The sequence below is a fragment of the Anser brachyrhynchus genome, assembly GCF_964034855.1.
Source record: "Anser brachyrhynchus genome assembly, chromosome: 1".
Classification (NCBI taxonomy): Eukaryota; Metazoa; Chordata; class Aves; order Anseriformes; family Anatidae; genus Anser; species Anser brachyrhynchus.
This window is the reverse complement of record NC_137694.1, coordinates 19654020-19662972: the sequence shown is the minus strand read 5'-3', so window position 1 is coordinate 19662972 and position 8953 is coordinate 19654020. Positions and strand designations below refer to the sequence as shown.

The 8953-nt window shown below is 35.7% G+C and overlaps 1 long non-coding RNA gene across 2 annotated transcripts; it reads right to left on the bottom strand.

Moving 5' to 3' along the window:
* Positions 1 to 2564: 2564 nt before the first annotated feature.
* On the bottom strand, positions 2565 to 8661 carry LOC308181543. Of its 2 annotated transcripts, none has more exons than XR_013941498.1 (5): positions 7595 to 8661; positions 6774 to 6889; positions 5025 to 5185; positions 3133 to 3332; positions 2565 to 2673 (listed from the first exon to the last, which is right to left on the bottom strand). It is a non-coding gene; the product is annotated as an uncharacterized lncRNA (long non-coding RNA). The 2 variants fall into 2 exon arrangements; XR_013941499.1 differs by having other exon boundaries at positions 2571 to 2724.
* Between the last annotated feature and the right edge of the window lie 292 nt (positions 8662 to 8953).

The window sequence follows — 8953 nt, the reverse complement described above, 5'->3', positions numbered from 1 at the left end:
TGGATAATTGAAGTCCCCCACAAGAACCAGTGCCCGGGATCATGAGGCTACTACTAGCTGCTTGTAGAAGGCCTCATGGACCTCCTCCTCCTGATCTGGTGACCTGTAGTACACCTCCACAACAGTGTCCCCCATACCAGCCCACCCCCTAATTCTCACCCACAAGCTCTCCACTTGTCCTTCACCCTCCCCCAGGTGGAGCTGGGTACACTCTAATTGCTCCCTCACATGAAGGGCAACCCCACCCCCTTGCTTCCCCATCCTGTCTTTCCGAAAGAGGACATAGCCCTCCATGACAGCATTCCAGTCATGCGAGCTGGTACACCATGTCTCTGTGATCGCAACGAGATCATGGCCCTGCAACCAAACGCAGATCTTGAGCTCATCCTGTTTATTTCCCATGCTCCGCGCATTGGTATACAGGCACTTTAGGGAAGCAGCAGGCGCAGTTACCCCTAGAGGGATGCAAGAAGAAGATTCCGGATGGGGTACTGGGATCATTACCTTCTCTGAGGAGCCCTCGGACAACCCTATGGGACAACTCAGAGGTTTTTCCCTACTATCTTCAACAGTGACAGCAGTGACAACTTCCCCCAGCCCTTTGTCACTTGTAGGTCCCCTCCCTTCCCCCATCAAACCTAGTTTAAAGCCCTGGTAATCAGCCCAGAGAGCTTACTCCCCAACACACTTGTGTCCCACTTGCTCAGTTGGAGTCGGTCAGCAGCCCACATACCCAGCTTCTCAAAGGACTGCCCAAGATCAAAATACCCATAGCCTTGGTCCAGACACCACCCCCTCAGCCAGTCGTTCACCTGTCCCATTCTCCTCCTTCTTTCTGGGTCCTGGTCACCCAGTGGGAGGACAGAGGAGAACACTACCCTAAGACAAGGTTTTAAGGCTGATTTAAGCAATGTCCAAAAAATAAAAGAACATTTTGTCTTAGTATTCACTAGCCATCATAAGACTGATGTGTATGGAAGAGAAAATGGTATGAAAATATGAAGTGGAAGGAAAACTCACCTCTGGAGAAAGACATTTTCAAAGAGCTTCATATTCTTATGGGATACAGGAGAGGGAAAAGACGAGAAAGAGATTTCAGTCTAACTCAGACTTATGAGACAAGTAGTACATGGAATCTCAGACCCAGGAATGTGCTCTTAATGAATCAAGCACATCAGAGGTTATATCATTTAAAAATATTATCTAGCAATTATAATACAATATATCAAATTAATAATAGGGAATATATCCACCCACTATAGACTTGTTAGTCTGACCCCAGGCATGTGAAAGATTTTAAAACTAATCGTGAGAAAAAAAAATCATTAAGCTTTCTAAATGAATAAGGATATGTGCTGAAATTGAAAACAAAAAGATCAAGGCTTTACGCAAGTTCTGGTATATCATATAGGAAAATCATGATCATTCTGAGTGCTACAGAAGTGAGATGGTTTGAGTAACATGAGGTTAAGAATTTTGGATACTGATTAGTTGCATTAGATTGCATTCTGACCCAACTGTCTGAAAAGACCTATTGAGAAAATCTTAATAAAATAGTTTATAGTCTAAATATGGGGTTCTGAAGTGTTAATCTGAAAAAAAAAAAATCCTAGTAGTTCAGGAAAGATTCATATATAATCAATTTGGATTTGCTTGAATAAATTCCAACTGCTATTTGCATGACAATTCCCAAACAACAGTTTTTCTGGAACAGCCTTTTAAAAGAGAGGGTGAGTTCACGACATACTAATTCAAGATGGAAGTTGTTAGATTTATAACACAGATTGTGTAATAAAGTCACTTCACAAGAAAAATATATGATTGGAAAGATCATATATTTTGGCCTTATATTCCACTACAAATGTTCTTCTGAAGGAACTGGAATGCACTCAGGATTTTTGAGTCTCCTAATTTCTCTGCAGGGCCCATGCTGAGTAATGGAATTCTGCCTATTATCTGTTGGGTTGAGTGGTTTAGATGAGCATTTTGGATTTGAACAATCCCTTGTTCAGGCCTCTTGATGGCAGAAATGAGGTGTTGAACTTGATATAAAAGTTAAGAAAAATAGATGTCATTCCTATTTTCAGTTAGACCAAGAAAAATAATCCAGGGTACTACAGGCCAGGTAGCCTCAAATCAATCCCTGGGATGGCGACAGAGCAACAGATCCTGGAAAATGTTTCCAAGCACAAGAAAAGCAAGAAGGAAAATGGTGTAGTCAGCGTGGATTTACAAAGAGGGAACCCTGCTTAATCAACCTGATAGACTTCTACAATGAGATGACAGGCTTGGTAAATGAGTGAATGTTGTTTACCTCAACTTTAACAAAGCTTTTTGACACTATTTCCCATAGTACAGAATCATAGAATACCCTGAGTTGGAAGGGACCCTATAAAGATCATCAGGTCCAGCTCCTGGCTTCATGATAGACCACACAAAAATCAGACAGTATGTCTCAGAGCACTGTACAAATGCTTCCTGAACTCTGACAGGCTTGCTGCCATTAACACTTCCCTAGGGAGCCTATTGCAGTGCCCAGCCACCCTCTCAGTGGAGAAGCTTTACCTGATATCCAGCCTGAACCTCCCCTGATGCAGCTTCATGCAATTCCTCTGAGTCCCATCGTTGATCACCAGAGAGAAGAGATCGGAGTCAGAATTAGATACCCAGAGCCTGGAGAAAGATCGTGAGAAAGGTCCTGGAGAAAGGTCAGCAGGAGAGCACCTGAAGAGCAGCACAAAGAACATAATTTGTATTCAATGTATCACTCAGAGTTTGTGCTGTAATGAGTCAAGAGTTTAAGAGGATATAAAAGGACATTGATTAGTTGTGACCCATAAAGAATCCATCATCCATCCTACGTATTGAAGAAAAATTCTAATGCTAAAACAAAAAAAAAAAAACACAAAAATACCTCAACCAACCAACCCCCCCCCAAAAAAAAAAACAACAAAAAAAAAACCAACACTCTATAGCCTTCAGCCATCTAATTAAAGATTGTACCATCATACATATACACAAATGCCTAAGTGAGGGCTTTTTATTATTATTTTTTGAATAAAACCTTCCTTCCAAACTTAACATTAAAAACATTAATTGTCTGATTCTCAGGGAACTTGTTGCTTTTCTCACCTGGACTTTCACTCCTCAAGCGTATACCAAAGGTGATGTTTCCTTTGTTAAAATATTACTGTGGTAGAAAGAGGGATTATTATGATCCTTAGCTTTTATTCACTCACTTTCACAGGCCTGGCATGGAAGGGAGCTGTTGAGATGAGTAAGAGCAAATCCTATTCATCTGCTGCTTGTAAGTAGCAGAGTAATATGGATTCCTGTGCCAAAAGAGGATTAAAATAGAAATTAGATATGAAAATTAGACATAGCATTTTTGACCTTTGTTTCCAAGGGAACTGAAGAGTCAGATGAGGGCTCCACATAACATTATGAAATTACTTGCAATTAAACATGGAGCAGGAAAGATAAATAAGATTAGGTTAAATGGTATGAATAGTATAAATGACTAACAAGGTACAGAATAATAATGGTTAAGTGTCATATTCACACTATTTAACTTGGCAGTCATCGCATTTATGTTCAAGAGAACTGTAAGCAAATCAGACCACCTACTCTTGAGATTTTCTAAATATCAGTTCCCACATAGCCAAGAGAGTAGTTGCAATAACAGCTATTCACACAGTAAAAATATTATTTCAGTAATTTTAAGCTTAAAAAGGGAAAAAAAATAATAAAAAAAAAAGACAAAATGAAAACCAAAAAGATGACTTCTGGAAGGAAGGCAAAGTAGTTGTCTCTTTAGTTATGGAATTGCCCAGGGTTATTTTAAATGCAAGAGATTTGTGTGTGACAGGAAACCTGTTAGTAGGACTGTAGAGGAAGGGTCAACACAAGGTAATGCATTTTAGTGATGTTATATTTGTATCTACAAGACTAGTTTTTTTTGAAGAATCATAATAAGGGAAAGCAGGAAAGGAAAATCTATGTCAACTGAATTGCACTTATTGATTCTAGGCCAACAGATGAATAGGAGAAGTCTAGAAGAATGGAAGGAAATAAATAGAATAAGTAGGTTACAGACATGTTTCTTGTCCTAAGAAGTTTTGTTTGGTTGTTTGTTTTAAATTTGAAATAAGCTTGTTTTCTTGAGTGCTTTTTCAACCATGTTTGTCCAGAGCCAGTTTAACAAACTAATTGCAGTGGTGCATTGTGTCACAAGAAACCTGGCTTCAAACAGCTCTCCCATCATCTAGTTCTAAGGATTTCAGGGAAATATAGAAGCAGCACAGTCAGGCTCATTTATAGGCAGGCAAGTAATACATCTTGCATTTCCTTCTACATCTTACTGATATGCTGAATTTATTATCTTATTCTATTCCTTGTTTGATTCCTTCACTTGAAAATTAAGCTCTAAGAAGAAAACCAACTTACGTTAGTAGCACAAAACATTATGATTTTGATTATGATGTTAGACAGAAGACAAATAATAAAACAATATTCTTACCTTACTCAGGTTTCTACAGAGATAATAAAATACAGCATTATTATTATTTCATAGGTAGCAGCTTTAGGTTCACATATATCTCATATATTCATGCATCAAACTAAACTAAAAAAAAAAACCACAACTAACAACAACAACAAAAAATACACAGCACAAACAATGAAAAGAAGCCCTCTTTTCTTTAGTCTGAAATGGACATTTGAATGTAACATTTTTATGTAATTTCCCTTTATGGTGATTAATCTGATTATTTGTGTCTTACAACAAATCTATCTTCTGCAGAAATTCTTACATAAAAGGCATTGCCTGGAAAACTTCCATAAGAAGATCCCTTACATACGTAATTTTAAAATAATTATTTAAGGGAAAAATATTTTATAAGAAAAAAATGGGGAAAAGATAAACAACATGCAATACAAATCACTAGTACAGTTAAAGGAAGTTGAAGAGCATACTAACAACCAAAATTGTATTTCGGTTTATTTCATTTGGAATAGTCACCTACCTTATTTAGGAATTCTTGCTTAAAGTACTAGTCACTGATCTGTTTCTTTAGGCAGCTGTATATAACTCTGGAAATCTGTTCCAAAATCTTGAGATATTTACTTATTGCTAGTGGTCTTTCACAACTGCTGATACCTTTGACTACAGAAGTATTGACCAACACTGAAGGGTAGAAGAGTTATTATTCTGGTTAAACATTTGTTGTTCTTACATGTATGTTTCTATAATTTCTGATAAAGGGTATATTTCAAGTAAACTTTGAAAATAAAAAAATCAAAACCATCTAATGCTTTTTTTTGGGGGGGAGGTTGGAGGAGGCAGGAATTGGGAGTTAAACTGACAGAAGAGTATGAATAGACCTGATGATGCTTAGTAGGAGTGATATCTACTGCACTACAAAAGACATCTAAGTCCTTCTATTCAATGCACATGGAAAACTTAACATCATAATATAATGCTGACTGTTGTCGTCTTCTTAAATGGCAAGCTGGCTAAATCCTATATTAGATTGTACACAGATATCTTAGATGATCACAGATATCTAGAGTAATTGCCATCAGTTTAGCATTCTAAATTTCCATCTAAATGATTTAGATGAGCACTTTTTATGTGTGTATGGTTACACATGACTTGTTAACACTTTTCAATCATAATTACTGTTAATGATTTGTATATTTCATACACTACTCTAATTAGACTATCTTCCAGCAAGACCTTGGTTCAAGTCTCCTTTAAGCCTTGGAAAATTCAAACACACCTCATAGAAGTGTACCTGTGCAGGCAGAGCTGAGCAGCTCATCTTCTTTACATAAATTTTCCATTCATCCTTGTAAATCACCTGGTTGACAGTCATGACTTACCTGCAGTACACACAAAATCCGAAGTGTTTAAGATGTCAGGAGATGCTGGTAATAGGCAATCTCAGTACTTCTAAATGATATTGCATGAACAGTATCTGTTTTTGCAAATGTTTTATTTGTGAAGTATTTATCCATCTTAGTCAGCAATCCACATGCTGGGTCGCTGCCTCAGGTAACTGATGAGAACACTACTGTATTTCCAGAATAAGAAAAGGCTAGATTTTATTCCTTTGCAGCATAGGCATCTGCATTGTGTCTGCCAGCTGGTGCAGTGATCTAATGCATTTCTTTTCAGCAGTGAAAACAAAAATTCAGAATCTACTTATACTCTGGATGAAATGGTGATCACTGTTTTCTAAAAGCTATTTATTCATATATTCCATCTATTCTCTAGTTTGTCACATACAGAAATGTCTGTTGTATAAAACAATGAACAAGCTGCTAGGAGTCCTATAGATTAGAAAGTTAGGAAATAAGGAGATTGTGAACAACTTCCTATATTTATGCATTTATCTATCCAACATATTAAAACATTTTAAAATTATATTAAAAAAAAAGCTTTAATCAGACTAACTGAAGTTATAAATACGTAAAAACAGGTGCACAGAAATCTCAAACTATAACAAAGTTCTGCTTTACAGAGCTTTTCACTGGGACATGACAGATAAATATAGTAAGTTTGAGAACTTTTAAAACATGGCTTTCTATCTGCAGGTTTCACAGAAGCAAGACATCCAGATGGTAGCAGAACAACACAATGATGTATCAAGCCTTTAGAATGCAATATTCATCACATTATCAGATACAGCATGTATTGCCAACCCCTGGTAATCAACAAATTATTCTTGCAGTAGAGCCATTAAATGGACTAAATAGAATCTGTGGGATACCTGTTAACAAGGTCTTCAACTGAGGAGAACGTCTGGTTTTCTTTTCTTCCAAGGTTTAGAAATTACAGCACACGAAAACACCAGTACTTTAATTTTGAAAGAAATTCAATAATTTGCTGAAGAAAAAATAACATTTTATAGGAAAAGAAAAGAAAGAAAGAAAAAAAAAATAGTTACCATAAGAAAGTGTTTCAGGTGAATATTTGTGAACACATAAATAGGAAGTAAGTGCCTGGTTCTCTGTGGCTTATATTTATGTTATTTGAATAAATGTTCCCTATGCCTTTAACATTTCCTTATTAATTTTCCTACTGATACATATGAACTCAATGTTTCATGAGATAATTTCCAAGAAATGTAAAACATCAAAACAAAACCCCAGCTTTGGTAAAGATATGAAAATGCCTTTTTACAGTTCTCAGATCTTATTTGTCATATAAAACAGTTTAAACTGATATTTCAATTTACCACCATCCTCACTTTTTTTCAAAACCAAACCATATTATTTAGATATATTTCTATGGAGTTCTATTTAAAATATTGCAAAAGCACTCTAATTGTGAATTATAACTAAGAAAAAACAACAACAGCAACAACAAAAAAAACCACCTACAGTTAAAAATAACAGTGTATTTCAGATCAAATTGACCAGTTTATCATAGTCACAGAAGAACATTTCTAGAGTAGACAAGACTACTGGGTGTTGTGGATTTTCTCAGTGTCTCATAATTGGATGTGAATTTCAGCTCTCAAAACTTTATCAAGATACCAGTTTTCCATTACTGAAAAATAATTGCTGCTTCTTGGGTAACAAGTTATACCTGAATCTGTAGACACAGCAGAGATAGCAATCAAATTTCCACCTAAGTCTACGCTGAACCCATTTCAAGAAGAGACCATCAGAGCATGGTGAACTCCCATAAGAGACCATACAATCTGAAGTATCCAGTTAGCAGGTGTTAGAAGGCAAGTGACTCCATGCAACCTTCTTCATAGTATCTCTAAATTTTGTATATTATCTAAGCAAAGCAAACACAAAAGTAATATGGTAAAAGGCAAAGGAGGAACTCTCAGTAGTGTGTGCAGTGTGGTTATATTTTCATGAAAGTATACAGGAATTCTGTTGATTTATTCTTATTGACCCAAGCCAAATAGTTCTACAGCTGTAATAAATAAATAAATAAATTAATTAATTAATTAATTAATTAATTTAAGACTGTCACCACAACAGTTGCAATTAATTACATGATTTAAACCTTACTTACATGATTCAAATTTGCACACCTCTACATAAAAGGAAAGTTATATTCTAGTAATATCTAGTATAGACTGTAGCCTTCATTTTATTTCATGGCTATATGTTTTTTGTTTTTTTTTTTTTTTCAATCTTTCTCTTTATAATATCTTCCAGCAGGGATACATAAGTCCTAGTTGTCTTGCATCACAGAATTGATGAAAAACTATCGGTGTTTACCATAAGAACATCTCCTTCACATTTCAGCAATGGAAAGAAGAATAACAGAAATGACAGAAAAAGTCATGGTGACATAGAGTCAACATTTTATTTACCTTATTTCTGTGCTGTTTGTTAGACTTTAGTTATTACAGTTAGACATTGCTAAACCAAGTTATTGACATATTCATAAAATGCTTGTTCTGCTACTCTGCAAACAGTCAAAAATAAGTTTGCTTTCAATGATACTTTTCGGTTGTGTTTCATATTTTTTTCCCACATTTATAGTCAGGATTTCTGAAGGTAATCTGAATTGACATTGTTTTGTGGCTGTTGATTTTTACCTTTTATTCCAGTTCGAGGTAACAATGAAAGGAATACTCTATTCCACATAATACAAAAGTGTGTTATTCTATACCTCACTGTTGAGGTCCTCCCTCCTTCCTTCCTTCCTTCCTTCCTTCCTTCCTATCTTCCTTCTATTAAATTAATTGTTTTTTGTATTGGTGTTTTGTTCTCCATAAAATAAATATGTAGTCCCTTATTATGCCAGCAGCTTTTTAATTTCTGTTTCTCATCCTTTCAACTAACCATACTTTCTACTAACTAAAATCAGTGGGTAATTCACATAATTAAATTTCATAATATCTATGAGGTGCTTTAGTTTAAGACAGGAACCGTTTATAAGGAATTGCTTCCTTTCATCTTAGGACAAAAAGAATCAACC